The 25,129-nt window shown below is 44.9% G+C and overlaps 1 protein-coding gene across 1 annotated transcript in view; it reads left to right on the top strand.

The window, feature by feature from the left end:
* The first annotated feature begins 226 nt into the window (after positions 1 to 226).
* MEGF10 (multiple EGF like domains 10) overlaps positions 227 to 25,129 on the top strand; it is a 187,649-nt gene continuing 162,746 nt past the window's right edge. Inside the window, exon 1 of the mRNA XM_058737309.1 lies at positions 227 to 1,021. The gene's annotated coding sequence lies outside the window, so the exon portion shown is untranslated. The remainder of the gene's footprint in view (positions 1,022 to 25,129) is intronic.

The raw sequence follows: 25,129 nt of genomic DNA, 5'->3' as shown, positions 1-25,129 counted from the left end.
ACCCTCAAACGGAAGAAAAGCTTTTCTTCCTTCTAACGTTCTGTGATTTGTCTCCTGGGGCCTCCTTGGCTAGTCGGCAGAGGGAGCCATTCCCCAAGAAATCTCTGGGCGACGCCGGGCGGAGGGCCTGGATGGATTCTCCTGCCGGTCCCGGGAGTTCTCTTTGCCCCGCCTCTATAAAGCAGACTCCCTCATTGCCCCCCTCTCCCCGCGAATTCCTCGTTCCACCTCCCAACCACTTTGTGGCTGCAGCGCACGCTCTGGCACGCCTAGGTCACCTCTCCTTTCTCCGTCCCCCATTCGCGCTCCTTCCCTGGCACCAGTGGGGACGAACCGTCCATCCAGCTGGCCGCTCGGGCGCTGTCCCCAGTACCTCAAGTCCTGCTACAGGGTCTAGAACACCTGCCAGGGACTTTGACTAGGGCGCGCGCGCTCAAGGCAGACAGGCACCCTCTCCACCACCCCTTGGTTCATTTCTTGCGGTGACTCCCCTGCCCCCACCCTTTTTGCCAACTTCGTGACCGGTCTCTCTGCTGGGGTCACTCCCAGGGGGTGGAAGCCGCTCCGGGCAGGGGAGACCCGCGGTGGGGACTCACAGTCTGGCCGGTAGGATCCTGCCGGGTGCTCTAGGGAGTGAGAGGCGCCAAGTGACACCCCCCAGTGGTCACTGCCCCGGCGGGCGGCGGCAGCTGCAGCAGCGGCAACTGCTCGCATCCCAGGCCCGGCTCGGGTTACTCCCCTCCTCCTCCAGCATCTCGGGCCAGACGGGGAAAGCCTGGTTGAAGTTTGCGACGAGTACTTCCCCGGTGCGCAAAACTAGGGGTCTGGAAACGCGCGGAGACCGGCCTCCTTTCCCGCGTGTCCACCTTGGAGCCTGACCCCCCCCCCAGGTATCGCTCTCTTCAGGGACGCTACTTGGAGGCTAACTGCGCTGTTGGAAGAGATTTTGTTTCTCGGCCGGCGTTGGGTGAAAACCGGGCAGAAAGGGTTGTGCTGCAAATCTCAGGATCTCTGGACCTGGGTAAGAGTTGGGCAAACTCACTTCTGGCACCTCCTGGACCTTGGCCCGACGCTGGCTGGTTTGTTATGGGTTGGGGACATACTGTCCTTTAGTCTGGAGACCCGGGTGCCGTGTGAGCCTGGGCGGGATGGGCTCAGTCTGGGTTGTTTACTTTGTCTCAAGGGTTCATTGTTACTGTTTACATTTGGTCCTGTTTTGGGGGGCTATATAGGAACTTCCTGGAGTATTTTTCCTGGAGAGACACCTCCATTACGCATTTTGTTGTGCATAATTTCTGCCCTTGCATTGCCTTTTCTGTGTTTATTCTCTGTTGACGGGTGTCATAGCTGGATGTAGGGAGGTTTTGAGCGTGGAATCAGACTGGGAAGGAGAAACAGTTTCAGCAGGACCCTTTCTTCCACACCAGCTTGCCTTCTCTGGGACCTTTCCTTATTTTCCAAACTTTTCTTTCTCCAGGACTTGATATTCGCGTTGTGCAGACAGGCTTGGGATGCTCCCTCTTCCTGCGTTCTCGGAGTCCTTTAGGGGTGTGAGGATCACAGCCTGGTGACTTAGACCAGAGGGATCTCTTCCTTGTTGGTGTGCCTGGCTTCACAGGGAATGTTAGGAGGGGCGGTTCTTCAGACCGCAGAAAGATCTACCTTGTGGCAGTCCTTTAAAGAACTTGGACTTTGCGCCCTGCTTTAAGGGAAATATTTTGTCTTTATAGTTCTTCCTGGAATTGAGGATGGTACCATGGAGTAAATGAGGTGTAGTGATTTATTTGATGTTTCTTTAGATAATATCCTCATAGGAAGACCCAAACTCTTTAGGGGGAGAGTTAAAGCTTGGGATTTTTATTAGCCAAAAAGTTCTCAGACAGTAAAATCCGTGCTAGACAGAGGAGAATGACTTTCTCGCTGGTTCTTCTTGCCTTTCTCCTTTATAGCCTGGATCTCACGTTGTGTGTGGTCTTCTCAACTGCAGATACTTCATTCCTTATGGATGAAAAGACAAGGATCCAATCTTTTTGTCCAGAAGTGTCATCTTCCTGTCATGACTGCTCTGGGGACTTGGCTTGCAGGGTACTTTTAGTTTTGCTGCTCTGAGGTCAAAGAGTTAAGTAGAGGGTGAGTTTGGGGACCGGGCCACCTGAGGTCAACTCTCAGCCCTTCCCCTTTCCAGTTGTGGCGTTTGGGGCAAGTTACTTAATCTCTCTTATCTTCATCTATAAACTCTGAATGGTAATGAAAATCCTTACACCAGAGGATTGTTAAAAGGATTCAATGAGTCACTGGAGTCAGTAGCCGTGGAGTGCTAAAAGCCTGGCAGATAATTAGTTATGGTGATGGTGATGACCATACAGCCAACGATAACCATTGTATCACCATAATATAGCGAAGTGTAAGCTATTATTTGTACTGGGATGAGCTGTGAAGGCTGCGCTCATGTGTGCGTCCCAATCACCTAGGACGAGATGTAATGCCAAATTTAACTCACACATGATCTTTGTGTTGCTGTCTGCTGGGACCCTTTCAGAGGAAAGAAAGGTGCATGTGGCAGGGCTGGGATTTTAGAGGAGAGGTCATGGTCGGGGGCCAAAGGGTGCTTGGGACAGACTGGCCGGTGGGAGATCTACAGTCTTTTACACCCCGCACACTGCCTTAGAAACTCCTTGCGTGAATATACCCCCGTTAACCTATTTCTTGGAGGTCATTCATTCGTTCAATGAATATTTATTGAGTCGCTATTACATTTCAAGTGCTGGTCTATGTTCCATATCATTTAAGTTTGTTGGCTTCATTTTAAAAACGCGTATTGGCCTCGTGTCTCCCCTTCCCCCCATGTTATGCATTTGAGGGCATCCTGTGACACTAGCTCTCCACAAATTAAATCCCATATACTTTTTAGCTACAACGATTTCAAGATCTGTTAAAATGAAGAGAACGTATCACTGAGGAATTGAACAACATATTCAGGATAACCTCCAGCAGGTTACTTCTCCCATCAGCTTCCTCCTATGTAAATTTGTGTTGGGAGGTGGGGAAAGAGCAGGCGAATCTCCAGGGTCCCTTCTGTCCCTGCAGCCCCCAGATTAGCTGCTTTGCTTCATTGGTTGTTGCTTTTGAACCTCCTGTTTGTCTTAGGTTTGTAAATTATGTCACTTCCATCATTGCAGGCCAAGTGAGTAATGGGGTCGATAATTAATAGAAGAGGAAAAGTATTCAGCTCTGTGTGCACATCCTCAGTTACTCTGAGCTTTAGTTAGACTGGGCTGTGAGAAATGGCCACAATTTGCCCATTTTTGACCTATATAAAATGGCAATTTCATACTGTTCAACCTAGTATAAATCCTAGCCCCCCCCGGGTGCCTGGATGTCTCAGTCGGTTAGGCGTCTGACTTCAGCCCACGTCATGATCTCACGGTTCGTGAGTTTGAGCCCTGTGCCAGGCTCTGTGCTGACAGCTCAGAGTCTGGAGCCGGCTTCCCCTTCTGTGTCTCCCTCGCACTCTGCCCCTCCCCCACTCATGCCCTGTCTCTCTCTCTCAAAAACAAATAAAAACTTTAAAAAAAAATTAAAAAATAATTTTAGGGGGCCTGGGTGGCGCAGTCGGTTAAGCCTCCGACTTCAGCCAGGTCACGATCTCACGGTCCGTGAGTTCGAGCCCCGCGTCAGGCTCTGGGCCGATGGCTCAGAGCCTGGAGCCTGTTTCCGATTCTGTGTCTCCCTCTCTCTCTGCCCCTCCCCCGTTCATGCTCTGTCTCTCTCTGTCCCAAAAATAAAAATAAAAAACGTTGAAAAAAAAATTAAAAAAAAAAATAATAATTTTAAAGAATCCCAGCCCCGTCCACGTTGATCCACGTGCAGTAAGTCTTGGGAGATAGGTGAAAAGTCCGCAGTTTTACAAGTTCCCTATGGCAAACCCAAGTGACATGCTCGTGTAGCAGCCGTGAGTGTACCTTCCTCGTGGTTGTCTGCTCAGTCTAGTAGCATAGTTTTAAAAACAAATCCGGGAGCACCTGGGTGGCTCAGTCGGTTGAGCGACCGACTTCAGCTCAGGTCATGAACTTGCAGTTTGAGAGTTCGAGCCCCACGTCAGACTCTGTGCTGACGGCTCAGAGCCTGGAGCCTGCCTCGGATTCTGTGTCTCCCTCTCTCTGCCCCTTCCCCGCTCATGCTCTATGTCTCCCAAAAATGAATAAATGTTAAAAAAAACATTTTAAACACCAATCCGATCATGTCATTACCTTGTTTAAAAATCTTTGGCAGCTCTCCAGGTGGTAAGCATCAGTGTCACCCAGGTGCTTATTGAAAATGCAGATTCCAGGGCTTCACTCTAGATGCAAGGGCCAGACATCTGCATTTGAGCAGATCCCTAAATGAATCTGGTGGAGGTGACCTGAGATCACAATTGGAGTAACACCGGTGGAGGGCATAACGCTTAATGTCTTTAACACGATACGTAAGAGCAAAATCGCAGGTTTTCTGCTCGCCTCTTCTGCGGGCCTCCTGCCCCACTAATCTTGACCTTGTTCTTCTTCCTTAGAAGATACATTGCCTGCTCTTATTTCTCCCCAACCTAGCCGTGTATGCCGTTTTCTCTGCCCGAAATGTCTTTGTTCCTCTTTTTCATCCAATCCCCATATTATTCATTCATCCTACAAGTTACAGTTCAAGTTAAGACTCACCCTAATTTCCTAATTGTCTGTCAGAAACTCAGCGATAGCTCTTATGATTCCCAGTCTACTGTGTGGATAGCTTTACTGTGGCATCTATGATATTGTGTCAAGCGTGTTTGTTCCCTGGATGTTTGTCCAGCTGATTGGTGAGTTTACCATTCCTTATTTTAAGCCTTTATCTGCATGGCTGGCACATAAGAGTTACATCATAAATGCCTAAGGAAGGTGGGGGAAGATGGAATGAATAAATGCTAGGTGACATTCCTTAGCACGCAGAGCGTTCGGGATAGGCACTACGTACGTACCAAGGGCTGTGGAGAAGCCAGTCAAGAACTTACAATTTGGCTAGGCATAGTATACACAGTTAGTAACCCGGAGTGGTAAATGGGCAAGATAGACTATCCTGAGACTTATGAAACACTAGATGCCATCGCATTGATGTTGCATGTTCAAGACCGTGGCAGAGCTGAGCGTATGATACCTGTGGGATGGTTTTCGTTGTGAATGACAGTGTCGGGGCCCTGGAAGTGCCAGTGCCAGTAAAAGCAAAGCACTTTTGCCCCGTGCTTGTCAATTTATACATCCCTTTGTATTTGTTTTTATATTCAATCATCAATATGGTGACCAGTTTAGTACTCTTTTTTCCTACTTTAGTACAGGATGCATTCCTAAAAATAGGTCCAAAGATCGATGGTGCGAAAGCCTACCATGTAAAAGGGATGCTGGCCCTGGGAGCCACGTGAATTACAAAATGTTTAATTATAGTTAGCCATTTACACACTGCATTCGGTGTTTACTCCTTTCTTTAATTTTTCTCGCTTTAAACATTCTATACTTTTGGTGCTTTCCTTCTCATTTGAACAACAGTTGATCTGTTTAAGTTCAACAAATGTCTTGATTCAGGCTTAAGATGGGCCATTATTTTGCGTGTCTATTAACTCCCGTTTTTGGCTCACTTGTATTAAGTTTCATGAGACAAAAATTTCTTATTACTTTAGGCTTTTAATTGTTTCATTTCTCACTCCTTTTTTGTTTTTAATATTTTTAAAATGTTTTATGATTCATTTTTGAGAGAGAGAGACAGAGCATGAGAGGGGGAGGGGCAGAGAGAGAGGGAGACACAGAATCCGAAGCAGGCTCCAGGCTCAGAGCTGTCAGCACAGAGCCTGACGCAGGGCTCGAACTCATGAGCCGTGAGATCATGACCTGAGCCGAAGTCGGATGCGCAACCAACTGAGCCACCCAGGCACCCCATCTCACTCATTTTTTGTAATTATTGAAATAGGCAATAACATGCAAACGAGTGAACAAACGTTGCGGGGTAATGACCAAGATGGAAATTTTAGCTCATGGGCAGCTTCACCAAAGGATGAACCACGAAAAGTGTTCATTCATAGGCTGATGCATGAAAGTTCCGGTGGCATAGGGCAGGAAGGGAGCAGTATCAGCGCACAGAGTACAAACGTCCTGATTGTTTGGACTTCACACAAACAATATTAAGAATTGCCTGTGGTCTCCATTTCTCAAGGATGTGCGCCCAGTGTTCTGTGTTAAAAATTAGCTCAGTTTTAAGAATCAACTACAATTCATTGGGTTTTGTTGATTTGTCTTCCTTTTCAGTGCTATTTCCAAAATGAACTTTTTCTACCTTAGTTTAAGCTTGCATCTGTGTGTACTTCTGTGAGTGTCTTAGCTCGTCTCTGCATTCATTCCTTCATTCATTCACTCACTCATTCATTCATTCTATCTGAATTCCCCAAGATTTTGTATTTATCTCTACACTCTATTTTCCTCGCAATTTAAGATTATTTTTCACAGTGATCACTCTCTTTTAAAGACAGTTATCGCAGAAGATTAATTTATCACACTTGATGCAAAGGTTTCTCATGTGATGAGGGAAAAAAGAAAGCACAAACCAATGTTGTTTTACTTTATACAATTTTATTCGCAAAACTACAGGTTGGCATGTGGATGTCATTTGATAATGCATACTCTGCCATTAGCCAGTCTGGAAAGTGTGAATGTGATCATCTATCCTCTTATGATGGAGGTTCATTTCCAGTGACTTCCTCTCTTGTTTCATTTGTAGTGATTTATGCTATGAGATAAAGAAACTATGTAAAGCATTTTAACCACCTCAGTTTCCTACTCAGAAGGCAATCAATTGTACCCTTCCCCCCTTCTAAGACAAAGAAAACAGTATTTCAGCATGGGAACCTCGTCTTAATGGGTACATGTGCAGGATATTAACATCTGTTAAAAACATCTTATCTTTGAGAGCAAGGAGGCCCTATCCTAGAGGGTGGGTGACTGAGTGCCTTGTCATGAACATTCTGGCCGATCCGGATGAGCTACACAGATTTGCTTAGTTCTCAAACCTCGCCATAGGTGATCATCTCACTGTGTACCATATAAATACCTTCTGGGAAAGAATCATGTTTGTCTTCTTTGAAAATATTTTTTTAATGGTAAACTGAAAATCAAAACACAGACTTAACTTGTTCCTCCAGGAGCAAAACAGAAGTATAAAATCTTTGTTTGGGGCCCAGGGGATTAATTTTGCCACCAAAATGAAAAATTTTAAATACCTACCTCCATTGATATGTTTAGAACACTACTTTATTTATTTATTTATTTTTGGACAAGGAATTGAGGACAAGATGTGACGTTTGCATTCTTTAAGAAAGAAGTTGGTTTGAGTTTTATTTTTGCCCAATCAGATATTTATCAGGTGTATAGGGCAAGGGGATGATTATTATGTGGAATTACTGAGATACTTGCCTTAAGAAAAATAAAGATTAAAAAAAAATACAACTGAGTGGGTAAGGCTGGGTGTTGTAAGGGCCAGTAGGCCATTCTGAGAACTTCTCCGAGAGTTCCTTCTAGAGAGAGGGTTCGGTGTGTTGCCAAAATTTTCCTGGCACTGTGGGGCTTCGAAGAGAGAGGACTCGAGTGTGCACGGCACGTTTTAGATAAGGAAACGAGCTCAGCCAACACACGGCTGCAGACGTTTGCTAGATGTTTCAAAGAACAGTGGCTCAAGCGTTCCACAGAAGTGGTGAGTTAACATACAGGGGACCCCAGGACTGGATTCTGCCTGCTCCCACAGCACTATGGACATTAGAGGAGCCCCTCGTAGGACACTGCTCTTTCATTATCTAAACCAGATGTGGTTTGGGACACCTATTGGGATTCACATAAAAATGGAGCCCCCGTTCCATGAGAAGGCGTGAAATGAGGAAACTTAACTCATTCAACAACTATGGGGCTTACTGGAGGTGGGGGTAGGGTCAGGGGCATCATCTGGATCTGAATTCGTATTTTCCCTTCAGATCCTCAGTTTAGGGATTATCTTGCCACACCACTGTGCCGTGTCTTCTCACGTGAAGTTGTCCACCGAACCACGGATGTCACTTCCTATTTCTTTAATTTTACAAAGCGTCACCCAACGTGTAGCTCTGAGTAGCTGACCTTTAAGGCTTGGGACTGTGGAGGAAGTTCACGTCTTAAGACTTAAAGCCATTAAACCATTAATTTATTTGTTATTGTTGGGGCGCCTGGGTGGCCCAGTCGGTTCGAGCGTCCGACTTCACCGAAGGTCATGATCTCACAGTCCATGGGTTCGAGCCCCACGTCGGGCTCTGTGCTGACAGCTCGGAGCCTGGAGCCTGCTTCGGATTCTGTGTCTTCCTTTCTCTCTGCCCCAACCCACTTGAGTTCTTTCTCTGTCTCTCTCAAAAATAAATAAACATTTAAAAAATTTATTAGTATAGTTAATGGTTATATATTAATTATAATCCTTTCATATATTTTAATTGGTTGCTATTCTTAAATTATCAAACCATTCATTATTATTAACTATCATATATTAATTATAATCATTTCATACATTATTATTGGTTGCTATTAATTATTAAATTATTTGAAACTGGACATGAAACCGGTTTTTTTAAAAGCTGTTTGTTCCCACCATCCCTGGAATTTTCTTCCCGTCCATCTTTTGCTGAAGGCTCCAGCCTCTTTTAGATGGCTTCTGTGCTTTCTTTTAACTTTTCTGCTTCTCCCCCTTGTCCTCATTGCTGACCCTACCCCCAAATTCTTATTACCTTCTGACCAGCTGTTTTCTTTTCATTTCCAGTCTTCCTTTCCACATTCCTTGGTGCCCCGATCATTCTCACCTGCCTTCTCTTGGTGTTTCCCCCCCCAGCCCTGAGATTTGGTACCTGTAGTAGAGAGCCTCTGCCTTTCAGTATACCCCCATCTCCTGTGCCTCCCTTGAACACAGGGGCGTGCATACTCTGCTCGTTAGAGAGGTTAGCAAGACTTGAGACCTCTGTGCAGCCTGTTTTCAAACAGAGGTCTGAGAATCACCGGCAGACACTGGCCCCCGTTCTAATGATTTGGACCCCATTGGTGTGTTGTGGGGCCCAGGGATGTTTATTTTTGGCAAGGTCTTCTGATCCAGGTGGTCCCTGGATGCACTGCAATCCTTGTTAGGGCTCTTTTGCTCCATTCAGAAGGCACAACTTTTTTCCTTTTTCTTTCTTCTTCTTCTTTTTTTTTTTTTTTTTTTTTAAAAAAAAAAACATTTTAGTGACTTGGTCAGAGGGGGTCAGGGAGAATAGCTAGTCTGTGAGAACCCGTGCCTCTCCCTCTCTGCTTAGAGGGACAATGGCTGTAACACTACGCTGTTCATGTGACAGCCAGAGAAAGGGGCCCATTGTTCCCGGGTTGGCTGATGCTACATTCTGCTCCGGCCAGCCATCCAACTGAGCTTGGTAGCCCCAAGGAAACAGACACACTTGAATTGGAGAGACAAAGAAAGGAGGTCAAGGCCTTTCACAGTTAAACTACTTGCAGCAATGTGTCAGAGGTAGGATTTGGGAAGGAAGAAAGTAATTCTGTAGAAGCATCATTAATCTGGTTTGGGAGCATGGGATGTGGCGTTAGGGAGACACAGGTCCGTTAGAACTCCCAGTTGATCTTTGGCCAATGAAGAACTGTTTCTGAATATGTTCCACTGACTCACCTTATTGCAGGGTTTTATTATTGATTTAAAACCCAAAAAAGACCTCTCTCTATCCATGAGAGGCGCAAGCACATTTTTCCACCTCTTTCCCCTGGGCTCGTCAAAGACAGGTGTTTGATCTGAAAGTCCACTTAAATCAAGGCCTATAAACTCCAAGAATGATTCTCTGCTCAGGGGTATGGTTCCTGTGTATATGATGATATGTTCACAATCCTTCCAAATCTAGATTCAGGTAATAAATTTCGAAGCCAAGAAGGTTTTTCTGCGATTGAGATACAGTTAAATCCGTTAGAAAGTCGATGTGTATGGACAGTTATGATGTTGGGGGCTTCCCTATCATTTAGATACCACCCCTCACCCTCAACTTCCAAACTGGATTCTAGCCCCAGAGGGAAAGGCTTGCAAACTTCCTGTAAAGATCTAATTCAGAGCTCAACAATTGGCTACATTCTTTGTGTCCGAAGATTCAAATTCAAGGTCATAGACTCAGCATAGGTCACAGACTTTTCGCACAGGATTGTTCTTTTAGCCTCATTACTCCCTTTATGAAAAAGTATGTCATTCATTCAGCCTTTGCCTCTGAGTTTCCTTCAAAGGGAAACTTAGTCCCTAGTTCCTGTGGATATTTGTAGAAGGCTTCCTTCCTTCCTTCCTTTCTTTCTTTCTTTCTTTCTTTCTTTCTTTCTTTCTTTCTTTCTTTCTCTCCTTCCCTTCCCTTCCCTTCCCTTCCCTTCCCTTCCCTTCCCTTCCCTTCCCTCCCTTCCCCTCCCCTCCCCTCCCCTTCCCTCCCCTCCCCTCCCCTTCCTTCAGCACAGAATACAGCCCTGAGTGAGGTAGAATGCGGAAAGTCTTTTCTGGACGTAGTGGGCTGTGGAGAGCCCTTTTACAAAGAGTATTCAGACAGCTGGTATTCATTGGCCAGTAGGAATCCTTTTGTCTTTGAGATAAGAGGTTTCCTGACTGGGAAGATTAGGCTTAAGGAGGTTTGTACCCAGGAGATGGCAATATACGATTTTCTTTAGGTCACTTAGAGCTTCTTGTAATTAAGTCTGTCATTGTACCTTGATGATAGACTATCACTGTAAATCCATTAAAGAAGGAGAAGCAAGTGGATTGCAGAGAGGCAAGTGGCTTTATTTTCTTCATTATATTTCCATTCTCCCTCCTCTTGCAGTTTGTTTATACTTTACTAAGTGGATATTTGGTTTTACCAGTGATGTAGGTACTTTTGAAGTGGAGAAGGGGAAGGGAAAACTGTTCTTTGCAGGTGGAGAAAAGACTGTGTTGACCACGCTCCTGATTAGTTAATTAATTTTTACCTCATTGTCATTAGGCCTGTTCCTTTGGCTCCACTCCTGTGATTTGGAGAGGCTGACTCCTGGGTGCTATGAGGCATGACCGTGCTCTACTTGAAGTTCTGTGTTGATGCAGCTTTCGTTGAACAAACAGAGAAGTGATATGTTGTCTTTTATTGTGGTTTATGTACCAAATGGCATGTTCTGTACTAAATGCTTTTTTAGGCATGGGATGCTTGCTGGCCCTTCATGTTGTGTCAGAATTAAAACCCTGGCCGAGGAGGGCTTCTGGTCTGTTTAATCTGGGTGTTGGTTGTGTGAGTGTGTTCATTTTGTGAAAATGTGTTGAGCTGTTCAATTCTGTTTGTATCCTTTCTTGGTATGTATTTTATACTTAAACAGAAAGTTCAAAAACATTTGAAGCATAGTGTTTAATATAGAATTAAAGTTATACAGTGATAGAAAACAGCCAACTTTGGGAACCCCAACTGTCATATCATTTGGAACCTGGTGTAGCTACGAGGGGCTGGAGCTTTCTGTATCCATTAATTTGCCCCTCTTTCTGTGGTTGGTAGAGCTCTGTGTCAGAAAGCAATGGGCCAGCACCAACATAGTTGACTGACTTTTCTAGGCAGCAAATCCAGTGACTAGGAAGTCAACAGCATTAGCAGAGCCCCACTCTTTAGAAACTAAAACACAAGCAGCCCTCCAAATTGGCCAACTAGCAAATCTCAGTCCCGTTTTCCACCCTCCGCCTGCATTGTAATCTGTCAGGAAAATCAGACCAAGACTATAGACTATGTATTTTTTTCCTTAGTTTTAGATGACATCTTTCCTCAAGTCTAATATTGGAATGCTTTCATTTTTTTCCTCACATTTTGCTAATGGGGACAAAGCGATAGGAGGTATGGTGTCTTGTGCTCCTCTCTCTCACTTATTTCAGCCATCATTTCCTGAACTCCACGAGCAGTACCTCTGAATATGAAGCTTCCCCATAAGCAAAAGGATGCTTCTGGCACAAGAGTGGCCTGTGGTCCTCTTTCTGTCAAGAGGACATCAGTCATCAGCAGTGTGGGGCATCTTACCTGTAGAACATTCTAACTTGCTGTTACAATCTAGAGCTAGTAGACTGAAACAGAGAAAACAGGAGTGTTTTGTTTTTCATAGGTTTTTTGAAGGAGAATTTGGAGTTCTTGGCCTTGGAATGGTTCTAGCACATCTGTGGGGCGTCTCCATATCCATTCTGTATACCTCCTTTAGGTATTGGACTTAAAGGTTAACTGTTGACTTACACAAACACATGTGATTAAAATCGTGAATTAAGAGACAAGATTTTGATGGTCTGGGTCTATTCCGGGCTGGCCTTGTCATTTACTGTATGAAATATGCCAACCTGGCTCAGGATCCCATCTCTACCCCTTGGACCTTTATGACCTTCGGCAGGCTGTTTTAGCTCTCCAGACCTCTTTCCATCACCCGGAAAATGCTAACAGTATGTACTTCCAAGAGTGTTGTTACATTTAGTGTAGTGGTAGGTACATAGTAAGCTCTCAGCCAATATTAGTTACCATTACTGAACACCAAATAATGTGAAAACAGTGAAGGATAATTACCAGGAATAAGATTTGTGTATGCCTTTTGTAAAAGAATCATCCAAGTGTTTACGTAAGATCCTGTTAATTGAATGTAGAAGTTAGAAAATAGTCTCGGAGACAAAACATATAAGCTATCAGAAATTTAAAATATTCTGGAATACAATAACAGTTAAATTTACTCATGAGCATGAATGTTTTTTAATGAAGATAATAATGTACTAAAAGAAAAGTTTTATATCTGCTATAGAATCAGGATGAGGCTTTTAGTTAATTTGTTCTTTCCTAGTAAGATATCAGCAGAATGGAAGTGTTCCAACAAAAGCTTGTCCGCAAATGTTTATAGCAGCATTATTCACAATAACCGCAAGGTGAAAACGACCCAAATTTCCACTGGCTATTGACTGGAGAGTGGATGAACAAGATGTCATATATCCACACAATGGAATATTACTCAATCATTAAGAGGAATGAAATATGATACATGTCGTCAAGGACATGGATGAACCTTGAAACCATAATGCTAAGGGAAAGACACCAGACACCAATGACCGCGTGTCACACATATAATCCCATTTATGTGAAATGTCCAGAATTGGCAAACCCATAGAGACAGAAAGTAGTGGTTGCCAGGGGCCAGGAGAGGAAGGAGCGGGGAGTGATTGTGTCACAGGTATGGGGTTTCCTTTTGGGGCGATGAAAAAGTTCTGGAACTAGGTAATGGTGATGGTTGCATGGTGTGGTTAAAATGATAACATTTTATGTCATGTGAATTTTATCTCAATGAAAATTTTTTAACCTTTATTTAAAAAAAAACTGTATCACTAGATGTTTTGCATTTAGATGAGACATATTCTGCATCACTCTATTCTTTCTGCATCAGTCTCTATTCTTGATGTGTCTGTTGTAAGCCAAGCCTTTACTGTATGTTGGGGAGAATATCAAAAATGACACGACATGGCCTTGGCCTTCTGTCTCTTTGTGGAGGTGGGAAAGGATGAGGGAGTGGGTGATATGTTCCAGGTGAATCCATATTCAGGAGAGAAAAATAGCACTGTGCACTTGACGATGAGAGAAGGCTTTTTGGAAGAGATTGGACTTTGAAAGGTGAGTGATCTCCATGTAATCCGAGAAGAGGGAGAGGATACCTCAGTTGGTAGAATGGCACATGGCCTGGGCGAGAGGCGGCTGGGCAGGGGCAGGGGCAGGGGCAGGGGCAGGGCAGCGGTGACCAGAGTGGAGTATTTTATAATGGACTGTCAGCACGTGAGGCTGGACGTGTAGGTTGGAGCCAGGTTGGAAAATCTTTGAAAGCTGTTCAAAGTCACCAGGCAGTGGGTAGCAAAAGATGGCCATTGACGATAGAAGTAGAACATCGGATAAAAATGGGGAAGATGATGAGGAGACTATGGCAGTGATTTCACTGAATCGGACATAATCTGTTATTTATTCATTCAGTAAATATTTACTGAGCACCTGTTACGTTCCATGTGATTTTCTGTGGTAGCGATGGGATGACACCTAAGATAAACGAGGTCCCTGCCCTTTTAGATTTGCATTCTAGTACACACTTCAAGCACTGACTGCTAGTCCAGTGGACAAACGTGTTTGAAAAGTGAAGCCCCAAGTATGCTGTCATGTATGCTCAGAGTGTGGGTTCCTGGATTTAAATCCTAGTTTGTCCCAATGTTTACCGAACGTATGACCCCAAGCCAGTTACTCCAGACTTCAGTTTCTTTTTTTTTTTTTAATTTAAATTTTAGTTAGTTAACATACAATGCAGTATTGGTTTCAGGCGTAGAATTCATTGATTCATCACTTACATACAACAGCCAGTGCACTGCACAAGTGCCCTCCTTAATACCCTTTACCCATCTAGCCCATCCCCACCCATCTCCCTCCATCAACCCAGTTAGTTCTCTGTCATTAAGAATCTCTTGTGGTTTGTTTCCCTCTCTTGTCTTCTCCACCCCTGTGTTCCCGTATGTTCATCTGTTTTTGTTTCTTAAATTCCACATGAGTGAAATCATATGGTAACTGTCTTTTCCTGACTGACTTATTTCGCTTTGCATAATACCTTCTAGCTCCATCAACATCATTGCAAATGGCATGATTTCATTCTTTTTTGATTGCTGAGTAATATTTCATTGTATATATATATATATATATATATATACACCACGTCTTCTTTATCCATTCATCAGTCAGTGGACATTTGGGTTCTCTCCACAGTTTGGCTGTTGTTGGTGGTGCTTCTACAAACGTTGGGGTACATGTGCCCCTTTGGATCTGTATTTCTGTATCCTTTGGGTAAATACCTAATAGTGCAATTGCTGGATTACAGGGTAGTTCTATTTTTAGGTTTTTTTTTTTTAATTTAATGTTTATTTAATATTTATTTATTTTTGAGAGAGAGAGAGATCGTGTGCGTGCAAGCGGGGGAGGGGCAGAGAGAGAGAGGGAGACACAGAATCGGAAACAGTCTCCAGGCTCTGAGCTGTCACACAAAGCCCGACATGGGGCTTGAACCCACAAACCGTGAGATCATGACCTGAGCTGAAGTCTGATGCTTAACTGACTGAGCCATCCAGGCGCCCCTAATGTTTATTTATTTTTGAGAGAGAGAATCAGAGCATGAGTCGGGGAGGGGCAGAGAGAGAGGGAGACCTAGAATCTGAAGCAGGCTCCAGGCTCCGAGCTGTCAGCAAGGACCCCAACGCGGGGCTCAAACTCACAAGCCATGAGATCACGACCTGAGCTGAAGTCGGACTCTTAATGGACTGAGCTACCCAGGTGTCCCATATTTTTAGTTTTTTGAGAAACTTCCATACTCTTCTCCAGAGTGGCTGCACCTGTGTGCATTCCCACCAACAGTACAAGAGGGGTCCCCTTTCTCCACACTGATACCTTTTTTTTCTTGTGTTGCCATTTTTAGCCACTCTGACAGGTATGAGGTGCTATCTCATCATGGTTTTGATTTGCATTTCACTGATGATGAGTGATGTTGAGCATCTTTTCATGTGTCTGTTAGCCATCTGGATGTCTTCTTTGGAGAAGTGTATTTTCATCAGACTTCAGATTCTGTATCAGTTAAGTGTGGGTAATAATGGTGGATCCCTCATAGACCTATTATGCAGATTAAATGAGATAATAGATGAAAAGGACACTATCTGGCATATGGCAAATGCTCAGTAAGTTTCGTTTGTTTATTTGCATCTGATCAGGTTCTACTCGAGGATTTGTTACGGTCATTTCTCTTTTCAGCTCAGTGAGGCTCTTGCAGGAACCCGGTGTGGTAAGGGGTGTCTCAGGTCTAAGGTCTTTAATATGCCATACTGTCTTGGATGTTGAACTTGTCGAGTTCATTAGCATCCAAACTCTGCTTTCATATTTCAGGAAAACAACAAAGTCTCTCTCTCTACCAAACTACAGTCCTGGTCTTGTCTTGGGCACAAGCTTCCATCTAATGCTCCTCCTACATTATGAATCAAAAAGTCTTTATAAACACCTAGGGAGGTACTGCTCTGTCAGTGTTAGGAGTCTAGGGACAAGGAATGTGTTTGATGCTCCAGACCTTAGCATCTCAAGTCTCCTTTTGGAGACACAGCCGCACTTTGAATTTAATTTGTGTTACCTCATCAGTGCCCCAGGCCACCTCACATCTCTGTGCCTCTGTGTCTCTTTCTTGAAGCAGAGTGAAATAGCCAAACACCTCACAGAGGCACATTTTTGGAGCGTGTCTGGAAGGAATCCCTGGAGCTAGTGAGAAGAGACTGTATAAACTCTGTGGGCCCTTCTATTTCTAAAATAAATGGATTCTAGAACTTAAGGTCCTTGAGCACATAGGACCTATGCTATTTACCTTTCAGCCACCCCCCCCCCCCCCCCCAAAGGCCAAGCATAGTGCTCTGGACTGAATTGTATCTCTCATAATTCATATGTGGAAGCCTTATCCTTCAATGTGACCATATTTGGAGATAAGGGCCCATGAGGAAGTGATAAAGGTTAAGTGGGGTCATAATGTGGGGCCCTAATCCAATAGAGCTGATGACTTTATAAGAAGAGGAAGAGACACCAGAGCTCTCTCTTTCCATCCTGTACACACACAGCGAGGAGGCCAACGGCGAGTCGGGGCAGGGGTGGGGGGCTCTCACCAGAAACTGAATTGGCCAGCACCTTGTTCTTGGATTTCCCAACCTGCACAACTGTGAGAAATAAATTTCTGTTAAGTCACCCAGTCTGTGATATTTTGTTATGACAGTCTGAGTAGAACAGGACATGTTCACTTTTTCTACTTTATTCTTTAAAAAAAAAAAAAAATAGGAGGACCTGCAGGGCTCAGTTGGTTAAGCATTCAGCTACAGCTCACGTCATGATCTCATGGTTCATGAGTTCAAGCCCTGCATCGGGGTCTTTGCTGTCAGTGCAGATCCTGCTTCAGATCCTATGTGTTCTTCTTTCTCTGATCCTCCCCTCTTCATGCTATATCTCTCAAAATTAAACTTAAAAAAAAAAATAAATAGACTAAGAACTTAAATCTTTATGGACTGGGCTAATTTCAAGATTATTCAGAACTACAGGGATGTAAGAATCACATGAAAATGTGAACCTGAGTCACAGTCCTAATCTTCACTCAAATGGATAATCTTGCCTTTGTCACCTGCCACAAACCAGCAGAGGCTGCAAGGTAGCGTCACTGCTTGATTCAAACTTCCCCAGGACATCCTATCTTTCCTCTAGTGGAGGCATGTATGAGTGGGGAAATAGCCAACAGGAAGTGCCCACTGCTGTTGGGAGGGCGGAAGGGAAGGGAAGGCCTTGCACGGTTTCTCTTTAGATTTTCAGGTTTTAAACCCTTGACTTCCTAGGTGTTCTTTCTGGGGACGCAGCAGGACTGAAGTGGACAGAATGTGAGGGAGGGTAAGTAATGGTGGCCACACCCTTAAGGCTGCATCTCACCTCAGCCAGAAGAGGCCAGGTGGTTCCTCACACCATGGAGGAGAGGTCCTCCTCCAGGAAGGGCAGTGATTACATCTGAGCCCAGCCACGGATGGATTCAGGTGCAGAGGCTTCCTCAGCAGCGCCGGCCAGATGGTCTACTTTTATTTTGGTGAAGACCAGCCTGGAGCAAAGGCACTTTTCTTCCGCTGTTCAAAAGCAGAGACGAAAAAGCTTACGATGTGGAGCTCTGCCAAGCTGGGGCTGGGGGAAAAAAAAATCCTTGTGTTTCTTTCAAGGCAGTATGTAAATGATGCTTTGTAGTTTTGTTTGTGCAGCCCCTGGGGACCATTCAGAGGGCCTCCCCGTAGCCTTCTGTCGCTTATGTAGAGTTTAATGTTTATGATGGTGATCATCCCGTAAGCCATTGGGGGTCCCATTGTCACCTCCCAGCATACGTGTCTTTGGTTGAGGATGTTGAATTGTGATGCAACCAAGGGATCTTCTAAAAGGGATCCCATAAATTTACTTTTAGAATTTCAAACTAACACATGCTTATGTGTAGCCCTCTCCCTAGAGGACCGACGTCTGATCTTTCTGGATCTGTCCAAAGTTCAGGTGTGGCATACAGAGAGCTCTTAATTCTCTGTCCAAGGAGGATGGCTTGTAGCCTGACCTAAGGGAAGTCCTGTCTAGCCAGAGAGTTTGGAAGAGCATTTTTCATTTCTTGGCCAGATCATAGCTGTTTGTAAAAATGCAACCATGAAATTAGGGTCCAATGGCACGTAGATTCATTCACTGGCACATAAGGGAGACCACAGTGTTTTTGTGTGTCAGGGGCTGATGTGTCCTCTCTCTTCCCTTTGATGGTGAATGTGTCAAGCCCCACTGCTGAGCAGGGTGGCACCCAAGGCCTGACAGGCAGACTTTCAGAACAAAGTGTCAGCTACTAAACGGACTGTGGAAGCCGTGCAAGTTTTGTCATTGGCTTCTGAGAACTAGCTCTTGACACAAAAGCAGCGTCCCGATGTCTGTCTAGCAGTTGGATCCATCACAAGTAAGACCCCAGGCAGAGCAAACCCCCGTCAGTGTATGCTGGGAACCACAGTGCCATTTCTTCCACGGTGTAGTCCCTGAGATGTGGGGAGACAATCAGGGCTCTGCCTGGCTCTGGCCACTGTGACCGCAAAGAAGGAGCCATGCGTAGTGGCTGTCCCACCCGTTCTTTTTGGCCCAGCAGTTGTTGGCAGCTGTGCAGTTAGGGAAAGTGAAGATGCTTCTGAGAGGTCAGTGTCAGGCTTCAGAATCATCACTGAAGAACGTAGGGAAGGGGGAAAAAAAAAAGAGAGGGAGAGGAAAGCAAGCCATGATAGACTCTTAATGATAGAGAGTAGACTGAGGGTTGATGGAGGTGTGTGGGGGTCGGGCTAAATGGGCGATGGTCATTGAGGAGGGCACTCGTTGGGGTTAGCACTGGGTGTTGTATGTAAGTGTTGAATCAATGAATTCTACTCCTGAAACGAATATTACGCTGTAGGTTGACTAACTAGAAATTATTTATTAAAAAAATTACTTTTAATGTTTATTTATTTTTGAGAAAGAGAGAGAGAGAGACAGAGCATGAGCATGGGAGGGGCAGAGAGAGAGGGAGACACAGAATCCGAAGCAGGTTCCAGGCTCCCAGCTGTCAGCACAGAGCCCGACACAGGGCCCAAACTCACGAACTGTGATTTCATGACCTGAGCCGAAGTCAGAGGCTTAACTGACTGAGCCACCCAGGCACCCCTAACTAATTAGAATTTAAATAAAAATTCGGAAGAAAAAAAATAAAATGTGACTTCTCAGAATAAAAAAAAAAAACAGTCATCGCTGAAGGCTCAGTGGTGAACCCATGGTTAGAGACAAGAAGTCCAGATGAAGCAAAATGCCTTAAGGAGAGATTGACTTTTGGGAAGTTTCACTCCATTCATTCAGTTCAAGTTTCACCTTTGGTGTGCTTTAGGCTCAGTCGTGGGAGGTGGTGGGATCACCCAATGTCAAAATTCCAGCACGACTCATGAGTGTAACTGTTCACTTTTAGAACTGTATCAATTCGAGGTAATTTCTGGTGTTTTCTAATCCTAAGTGACAATGAAAAGCCTTAACTGTGATGCCGATGTTAAGGTCAGTGTCGCTAATCCATTAAATTTTTAATTCTTTTGGCATGCCCTTCAGTGAAAGAAATAAGTGTTTCTTGAGTGAAGGAGCCTGCTTTCTGCCCCTAGAACTCTATTAGGGAGCCCTGAATGGTGGAAAGAGTATCATGTCTAGTGACTAAAAAGGTCTTGTCTTGAGATCTAGCTCCCTTGGTTTGATCTTCGGCAGCTAAAAAAACTCTTTTGGGAGTATGTCCTTACTTATAAGATGAGGAGGTTAGAAAGGCCTGTTCCAACTGCATGAGCTTGGCTAGGAAGCCTCTGGGGCCACAGAGTGGGCAGGTCAGAGTAGGGTAGGTGAGTGATGCAGGTAGATTGGGTCCAAGAACCCAGGAGAGGGTTCTTGGCTTCATGCAGGATGGAAATCAAATGCGAGCCACAGAAAATGGAAACGGAGTTGAAGAATAGTTGTGAGTGACAGAACAGCAGATGGAATGTCTGAGAGACTCAGAAAGGAAAGGAGAACGAGTCTCATCATTGCTTGGGGTTAGGGGTTTATACTAGAAAAGACTCTAGGATACTCCAGGAGTCCTCAGTAGGGCCCAGTCGGAGGTGAGTGTCTGGTGAACAACAGGAGCGATTCCATAAGTTACCAAGAGTCGGGAATTGATGCCAGCGTCCACCAAGGTTTCTTTGTAGCTCGTGCCCTGCGACATGTTTGGGACCTGGCTTTTAGGTGTTATCGGGTGTTTGGGGCCTAGGACAGAACACAGAGAATGATTAACTGGCTCGCTTCCCCCTTGAAATGGGAACATGGCTTCTTTGGCTTATTCGAAGGCAAAATGCGGGTCATGAGTGAATGTGGCCTCGCAGAAAACCAGTGGATATGGAGCCTTTCTAAAACCAGTGGATATGGAGTCCCCAGGGGCGCCTGGGTGGCTCAGTCGGTTGGGTGTCCGACTTCGCCTCAGGTCATGATCTCACGGTCCATGAGTTCGAGCCCCGCATCGGGCTCTGTGCTGACAGCTCAGAGCCTGGAGCCTGTTTCAGATTCTGTGTCTCCCTCTCTCTCTGACCCTCCCCCATTCATGCTCTGTCTCTCTCTGTCACAAAAATAAATGAACATTAAAAAAAATTTTTTTTTTAAATGGAGTCCCTCTAGTTTCCCTCCCGCCCACGGCCCCCAGAGCAGAGGCACAGCTCTGCCTGAGCGGCCGTCTGGCACGACCGGGAGCTAGACAGCAAATGGGGGAAGCACAACTGCGTGACAGAAAGAGCTTTACCCTTTCTGCTCCCTTCTATGGTCTCGGAAGCTGAGTGTGAGTTTTGGGACAGCTGTTTTCCTGGGGGCTCTTTTTCTGTGCTGGCTCATGTTTAGGACACAGCCTCCGACCGACATGTGGGACTCTTTCCTCTTAAGGCTTAACTTTTGTTAAGTGTGCAAATTTAGCTAACTTCAGACCAAGTCCAAAGCTTCTCCTCTCCAAGATGGATACGTTGTCTTCCGTGCCATTATGACAGATCTTTGGGAAAACACGTAAAAACGAGTTCTTCTCTATCTCCTTTTAAAACTTACACACCAACGTAAAACAAGAAAGAAAAGAACTGGTTCGCTTTGAAACATTTCGTGAAGTCTGATGTCTGCTCCTGTTCCCCAAGAGACCCTGAAGAGTCTCAGGTGATGGCACAGAGCCTTGGTTTGGGAGGGCGGCGTGTAAACCCCCGGTTCTGCCCCCCCGGGGAATAGAGGACCAGGACTCTCTAATCCGTGCCACATGCGGTGACCTGAACGGACCCTGCAGGACAACAGAGGTCTTGCTGTCTCCTCGCAGAGCAGCTGCTCAGAAGCCGTGGTAGCCCTGTGGCCTGCTTTGTGGGGAAAGCGTGTGACTTGAGCTCTTAATCTCTCCTCTCCCTATAGGTATTATAAATAACAACTAGTCCGCAGGAGTACCTGCCAGGAGGGATTGCGATCTGCACTCTGTACTCGAGAAGGCCTTGTTTTGTGTAATCTTAACTTCACTGGCAAGTAGAGGGGGCGGGAGAATAAAACCCCAAAGCGAAGGGATTTTGGTATGACCCGGAAAATCCAAGGTGAGGAACTGAGACCTGAAATCGAGGAAGGTAAGTCCTTCCCAAACCTCAAACGCCTTAGAACTTCTCTGCGAAAGGAAGGAACACACCCAAGTCCAGATCTCGAAGTGCCTTTGTTCCAAGTTAAACAGTCGAGTCAGAGTTCAGGCCAACAAGCAGCAGAGAGCGGGAATCCCGACTTGGCCTGGTGGCTTCGAAATGTTTGATGCCCTTTGCTTTCCATTTGCTTAACATTGAGAGACAGTCAGGTGGCTCTGTGAGGAATTGTCATCTGTTTTATAGTTCTCTAGCAGAGGAGAGAGGTGACATTCTGGCCTGGGAGGAGGCTGTGATGATCTGGGGCCGACAAAGGATCACACTGTTGTTATTACACTTGCTGACATTTGCCTCCGGTTCTAGAGACCAGATTACAGGTCCATGGTGAGCCCTGGAAGAATGTGTGAATGTTTGTTTTAATCATGCTGATGGGCCATAAAAAGAAGGAAACAGGAGTCCCCTACCTCTTGGGCAGACATCTGTTACTCCTCAGAAGTTGGCTTACTCTAGATATTTCTTTCTTTTTTTATTGTGGCAGAGTAACATTGAACTATTTTTAAGTGTGGGGTTTAAGTGCGGGGGTTCTGCCGCATTAGGTACATTCACGCAGTTAGGCAGCCATCACCCCGACCTCGGTCTCCAGAACTTTTTCAGGTTCCCAAACTGAAACTCTGTATCCATTAAACAGCAACTCTCCATTCTCCTTTGCTGCCTGCCCCTGGCAACCACCCTTCTATTTTCGGACTCTATGAATCTGACCACTTTAGATACCTCATAGAAGTAGAATCATACAGTATTTGTCGTCTTGACTGACTGACCTAGTTCACTTAGCTTAATGTCTTCAAGGTCGATCCATGTTGCAGCACGTGTCAGAATTTCCTTCCTTTTTAAAAGGCTCGATAATATTGCATTCTGTGTGTATATCCCGTGTTGTTTATCCATGTATCCATTAATAGACATTTGTGTCATTTCTGTAGCCATTAATAGACATTTGTGTCCTTCCCACTTTTGGGGTAGTAGGAATAATGCTGCTGTGAACCTTAGTGTACAAATATGTTCAAGTCCTTACTTTAGTTCTTTCTGAATATATACCCAGAAATAGAATTGCTGCATCATGTGAGAATTCCAGGTTTTAACTTTTTGGGAAACCACCATACTGGTTTCCACGGAAGCAGCAACATCTTACACTTCCCCAGCAAAGCACAGGATTCCGAATTCTCCACATCCTCACCAACAGTTGCCATTTTGGGGGTTTTGTTTGTTTTGGGTTTTGATAATAGCCATATTAATGGGAGCATAGAGCTATCTCATTGTGGTTTTGATTTGCGTGTCCCTAACGATTAGTGAGGTGGAACATCTTTTCCTGGGCGTACTGGCCATTACTACGTCTTCTTTAAAGAATTATCTGTTCGTGTCCTTCACCCATCTTTTAATTAGGCTGTTTATTTTATTGTTGTTGAGTGTAGGTTTCTTTTTAATTTTCTGGATTTTTCTCAGATTTATGATTTGCAGATATTTTCCCCCAATCTGTGGGGGTTGCCTCTCCACTCTGTTGATGGTGTCCTTTGATGCACAATGATGCACAGTGGTTTTTATTTTTATGAAGCCTGATGTGTCTGTTTTTTTCTTTTGTTGCTTATGCTTTTGGTATCATATCCAAGAGATCATTGCCAATTTACTTTTAAATATTTCCACGTATAGCTCCTTTCTCTTTAATATCACAAAACCCATTCCTTGTATAATTTCAGAATTGGTTGACTTCACTTTTGCCATGCTCTGCCCATCTCTCTTCTCCTCTCAAGGGATCACAAAGGCTCATTTGTGGCTAAAGAAAAAAAAAAGAATGAGGGAAAGGCTTAGTTTGAAGAGGGCCTCAATCATGTATATTACACAGGCTGAGAAGAGAAAGGCCAGATTTAAGAAGTCTAGGGAATATGAGAGGGTCCTTTGGTGATCATGACTGACAGGAAGTGTGTGACACCAAACTTGACTGCCATTTGTCTAGAAGGCTGGAATCTATTTCCTGAAGCTCTTTTTTCCCTCCTCAGGCTGGGAAGATTGTTGAAAAGTGGGCAGACCCTAGGGGGGCGAACCTCTAGGGAGTTGACTTCCAATCTCTATTCCAAGGACCGAAAGAGTTGTTCCATATACGTTTCCCGAAGTGTATGGATAATGGTTTTTATAAAAGTTCATTCCTTTTTAGAAAACACCATGTGTTACTTTTATTTTTATTAAATGCTGGTAAGACTCTTCTAAGAGCTCAGAAAATCCTTTCCCTGCTAGCTAGTTTTCCATACTTCACTTGTTATTTTTTCTGGATTGTATTCTGTGCAGAAATCACCATTAACAGTAGCCACACCCCCCAAAATGCCATGGATATCGCTTGGTATAAAAGAACAATTGATGAACACCTCGTAAGTTTATACATTCTCATCCTCGAGGAGCAAATTACAGACAGAGAATGCCTCCAGGCCTTTCTTCTTTTCTCTTGATTGTTCCAGAAGAACGTAGTCACAAGGTATATACATTTTAGTATTTTCTCATGACGTATGTTGCAACCGTGTGTCCCAACTTCTGTAGCATTGGGCTATTGTTTACTTGAGGCAACCAGTGTTAGGTGATATTTGTGTTTCCCTCCCTGGCGTGTGTTCAGGTATGAGATTGCTGTGACTTTCCTGGCCATAACGTAGGTCCTAGGTCCAGTCTGAAGAGTGGTTTTCTGTGCCAATAATTGTCAGTATGTTGCTGTTGCCTACATAGTAACTTGAGCTGTGCCTGTGGGGATTTTTGCACCTTGATGAAGTTGGTGGCAAACTTTATAAAAGCAGGAATTGTCAAATGAATTGCACCCTGATTAGCATATCCACACTTGTCTCTGTGCTTGAGGGTCTCAGTGATTCGCTTTGCTGGGGACAAGGAATGGTGGCAGGAAGTTTCTCTAATATGCATGTTACAGAATGAGGGTTACATTCCTAAAATCAAATTTGGTGGTGAGTTCATAGGGTCCGGGATCCTGAGAAAGCAGCTTCTTGGGGTTGCATGTTAGCCGTACTTTTTAATGTCATAATTACCACAGAAGCTGGAAAATGGCGTACCCCTGCAGCGTCGGAATTCCTCATATCCAGGTCTGCAAGCAGGCATCCCAAGAAAACCCCAGCTCGGACACTGGTCTCCCCCGCCGCCTAGTTCCTCTGCCATCCCTGCGTGTCACCTGCTGCGGGGAAGTGTGGGGGAGCCCGGAGGAGGGGGACAAGCCGAAGTCAGAGCAAGCCAACTGGGCCCTGCGACCATCTTAACTGGCATCGGGGGGAAAGTGGCTTCAGCTGGC

Source organism: Neofelis nebulosa, chromosome 1, assembly GCF_028018385.1.
Source record: "Neofelis nebulosa isolate mNeoNeb1 chromosome 1, mNeoNeb1.pri, whole genome shotgun sequence".
NCBI classification, from domain to species: Eukaryota; Metazoa; Chordata; class Mammalia; order Carnivora; family Felidae; genus Neofelis; species Neofelis nebulosa.
Note: the sequence above shows the minus strand (reverse complement) of the source record. Positions and strands in the feature narration are given on the sequence as shown.